Source organism: Citrus clementina, unplaced genomic scaffold (assembly GCF_000493195.1).
Source record: "Citrus clementina cultivar Clemenules unplaced genomic scaffold, Citrus_clementina_v1.0 scaffold_6, whole genome shotgun sequence".
Taxonomy (NCBI): Eukaryota; Viridiplantae; Streptophyta; class Magnoliopsida; order Sapindales; family Rutaceae; genus Citrus; species Citrus x clementina.
In genome coordinates, this window is record NW_006262139.1 from 8,052,722 (window position 1) to 8,057,516 (window position 4,795).

Sequence of the window (4,795 nt, forward strand, 5' to 3'; positions counted from 1 at the left end):
ACCAGTGAGGTAGCATTCATCATAATAGAAAGTGCCAGCATGATTTAACATCTCAGATATTCAATCTTGCATACTTGAGACAACTAACTCTTCTCTAATTGGTGGGTCGGATTGGCATCCCATAGGTTTTAATGCTTGTGGAATGATACCTAACACTTGGTTTCCTCTAATAAAAATAGTTTCTGAGACAAGTTTTGATAACACACGGTCACCTCCTCCATGTACAAGGTGTAATTTGTTCTCAGCTATAACACGACCAAGATTTACAGTTACCTGAACAAACTCCTTATATTTTCCATAATGAAATCCAGAGAGCACACAAATGTTTTTGAATTGTCTATTCAAAGATGCCGCCATTAGAATAATCTTCGAAAACAAGTTGTGAGTGGTTGGAAAAAGAGCTCATATTTAAAGATTTTAGTGATAGAGAAAATGATGAACAACTGTAAATGGGTTGGTGTATTTTTCAGATGACGTGTAAAGCTCATGTCTCAATAATTCAAAAGCAAACAGTAAAAAGAAAAGCAAACAGTGAAAAAAAAAGTAAAAGAAAGCAAATAATGATTAAATACAAAATCACACCATTAAAAGCAATAATGCAATTGATAAAATAACAACAAAGAAAATGACATTTACTGGTAGTTGTGATCATGACTTACATATTCCTCTGGTTTTACGTCCAGTAACGGCTTAAACGCCCTCTATGAGTTGAGGATAGGCTTCCCATTTAATTTTCTTATAAACTAGTAAACATGATCTTTTTGAGTCAAATTCCCAAGACTAAACTGTGCACTTTCTTTTTGTAATAGTCTTTATAACCTATGTATCTCATATTGCACATGTCTGCTTCGATGCGTCTCAAGAGATCGTAAGATATCATCTAACGATTCTTTAATTTTATTTCTCGATTATCATAAACCATTCCTAAAAATTTACAAACTTTTCGTTTGCAACTAAATCTTACACAATTATGACATTCTGAGGCAAGTCTTTTAGCTCTCTGTTTGTTAACAAATGTGCTTTTACAAAAACTAGGCATGTAAGAAATAAATGGACCAGGAAACTCACCAGTTAATCGGACCTTTACTTCAATTAACCAACGAATATCAGAAGGAATTCTGTTGATCATTAACAAACACAATCTTTCACAATGAGCTTTGTAAATTTTTTTGAGTGCATTTTAAGGGAGAGAAGGAAAATGCTTATGCAATTTATGTTGTATTTCTTCCCTGCTTAATTTTAAGATCTCAGTTATTGTGGGAAACTGAGAATATCGACTTAAGAAGTCACGGAGTACCGTTATCCGCCATTTACACAGGAAAATAAATCAAAACACACCAAAATCAAATTTGTAAAATCAACTTAAATGTGAAAGCGAACAACAAAAAGAAACACATAATGTAAAAAAGAAAATGAACTTACATTTGTCCTCTTATTAAGTTAACATCTAGCTCCAATTGAAATTCATATATACCACACTCTATTTCTCTGAGTTGTCTTTTTAGATCCTTAACGTAGGCCGCTAATATTGGTCGTTGTCGTCCCAAATTGGATGTAATTTACAACTTTGTATCTGGCCTCTCAAGTGAAATTTTATTTGCAAAAGGTTTTTAAGATGTCTGGATAAAATCTTCTTTATTGAAGTGCTCATGATGTATAATGATGAAAAAAACACAATTATTAAACACACTTAAGCAAGAAACATCACAACGCTTATTGTTCAAGACGGTCAAATAATTCAAACCGTAAAGCAACAATGAAAAGTTAAAACACTCGTTAAAAACTTAATCACTCAAATTTATTTTGGTGCTTGCTTCATGTGGTTGGTATTCTAGATAGGGCTTTATTATTTATTCATTAACTTTAAATGTGATATTGTTTTTTGGATTCTCAATTTCTACAGCCCCATATGGATATATGTTTTTTACAACAAATGGGTCACTCCACTTTGACTTTAATTTTCCTAGAAATAAATGAAGACAAAAATTATAAAACAACACTTTTTGACCAATCTCAAATATTTTTCAAAAAATCTTATTATCGTAAAAAGCTTTTGTTCTTGCCTTAATAATTCTTGAATTTTCATATGCATCATTTATTAGTTCCTCAAGTTCATTCAATTGTAATTTTCGCACATTACCAGCATCATCTAAATTTGAATTAAAAGCTTCAATAGCCCAAAATGATTTATACTCAAGTTCAATAGGTAAAGTAAGGTTTACCATAAACTAGCCGATAGGGTGACATTCCTAAAGACGTCTTAAATGCAGTACGGTAAGCCCAGAGTGCATCAGTCAGTCGAAGAGATCAATCTTTGCAGTTTGGGTTAACTGTTTTTTCTAAAATTTTTTTTATTTCCCTATTTGCTAATTCAACTTGACCATTTGTTTGAGGATGATAAAGGGTAGCAATTTTATGTGTAATCCCATATTTTTTCATTAAAGACTCAAACGACTTAATACAAAAATGCTCTCCTCCCTCACTGATAATGGCTCGAGGGATTCCAAATTGACTTAGAATGTTTTTTCTTAAAAATTTAACCACAGTTTTACTATCTTTGTTTTGACAAGACATTGCTTCAATCCATTTTGAGACATAATCAACTGCAACTAAAATGTACACAAATCCACAAAAAAAATAGTGGAAATGGACCCATGAAATCAATTCCCCAACAACCAAATATTTCAATCTCAAGTATGGGATTTAAGGGCATCATGTTTCTTTTAGTAATTGATCCCAATTTTTGACAGTTTTCACAAGTTTTGCAAAATTCATATGTGTATTTGAATATGGTAGGCCAATAAAATTCACATTGTATAATTCTAACTGTAATTTTTCTTGAAGAAAAGTGTCCACCACATGCTTCAAAATAACAAAAATTAATGACGCTACTTACCTCATTATCAGGAATGCATCGCCGAAAAATCTGATCAGGGTAATAGTTGAATAAGTAATAAAATTTCTTTACTTCAACTAAAAGTTTCTTCTTCTCTTGAGTATTCCATTGCAAAGACATTTTACCTGTAACGAGGAAATGAACAATGTTAGCATATCTTGGCATTGAAATAACAGAAAATAAAAATTCATTAGGGAATGAGTCATTGATGAGTGTTATATCAGTGTAGAATTCATATGTGAGTCTTGATAAATGATCAACAACGACATTTTCGGCACCCTTTTTTATGTTTGATGGTGAAGTCAAATTCTTCAAGTAGCAAAATCCAACAAATTAGTCTTGGTTTGACATCCTGTTTAGTCATCAAATATCTCACAGCAGTGTGATCAGTAAAAACAACAATTTTAAAATTAAGCAAATATGAGCGAAATTTGTTTAATACAAACACCACAGCAAGTAATTCTTTTTCAATTTTTGAATAATTCATTTGAGTACAATTCAAATTCTTACTCGCATAATAAATAACAAACGGCTTACCATCATTTCTTTGTCCTAAACAGCACCAACAACAAATTCACTTGCATTACACATTAATTCAAAAGGTAAAGACCAATTAGTAGATTGCATAATAGGTGCATATGTCAAAAGATAAATTATTTTCTCAAAAGATTTTTGACAATCATCAGTCCATTCAAATAGTCCATCTTTTAAAAAGAAGTTATAAAGTAGTTTAGATATGACACTAAAGTTTTTTATGAACCCCTATAAAATCCTAAATGTCCTAAAAAGGATCGTACATCTCTAACTGTTTTTGGTTGTGGCAATTTAGATATGACTTCAATTTTTGCTTTGTCAACTTTAATTCCTTTAACAAATTCAACATGACTCAAAATAATTCTAGAAGTAACCATGTAATGGCATTTTCCACAATTTAATACGAGTTCTTTTTCAACAAATCTTTTTAAAACTATTTCCAAATCATCAAGGCAATCATCAAAATAATTCCCAAACACAGTCAAATCATCCATAAAGACCTCTAAATAATGTTCAACCATATCAGTAAAAATACTTAATATGCATCTTTGAAATGTTGCAAGAGCATTACAAAGTCTAAATGTCATTCTTTTAAATGCAAATATTCCAAAGGGACATGTAAATGTGGTCTTTTGTCAAGAAATGGTAATGGAAAATGATCTTTTCTAGTGGCTTTATTTAACTTTTTATAATCAATACACATGCGCCAACTAGATGTAATTCGTGTTGGAATTAATTCGCCTTTTTCATTTCTAACAACAGTGATTCCATATTTTTTAGTCACTAATTGTATAGGACTTACCCACTTTCTATCAGAGATAGGATAGATAATTCTTGCATCAAGTAATTTAAGAACTTCAGTTTTACTACTTCTTTCATGTGTGGGTTTAATCTTCTTTGAGGTTGCTGACATGTTTTAGTATTTCTTCCAAATTGATTCTATGTGTGCAAATTAAAGGATTAATACCTTTAATATCATTTAAAGTCCATCCAATTCCGTTTTTATGCTTTTTAAGAACAGATAGCCACTTACCTTCTTGGTCGCTTGATAGGGTCGAAGAGATCACAACAGGATAAGTTTGTTCTTCTCCAAGATAAACATATTTCAATCCCTCTGGTAAATGTTTCAATTTCAATTTAGATACTTCTTATTGTTCAGTCTTTTCATTGATTCCAAGCTCGTTAAATTTTGGTTTCCCATAATCATTTTGTAAAGTCTGACAAGAATATCGTGTTCAAGTTGCTTATTTGATTCAAATGGATTAACCAAACAAATATCACTATGTTAAAAAAAAATCCCTTTTTGAATATTCTCCTCTATACATGATTCAAACAATTCCTTTTTTTCATCAATTTCATATTCAT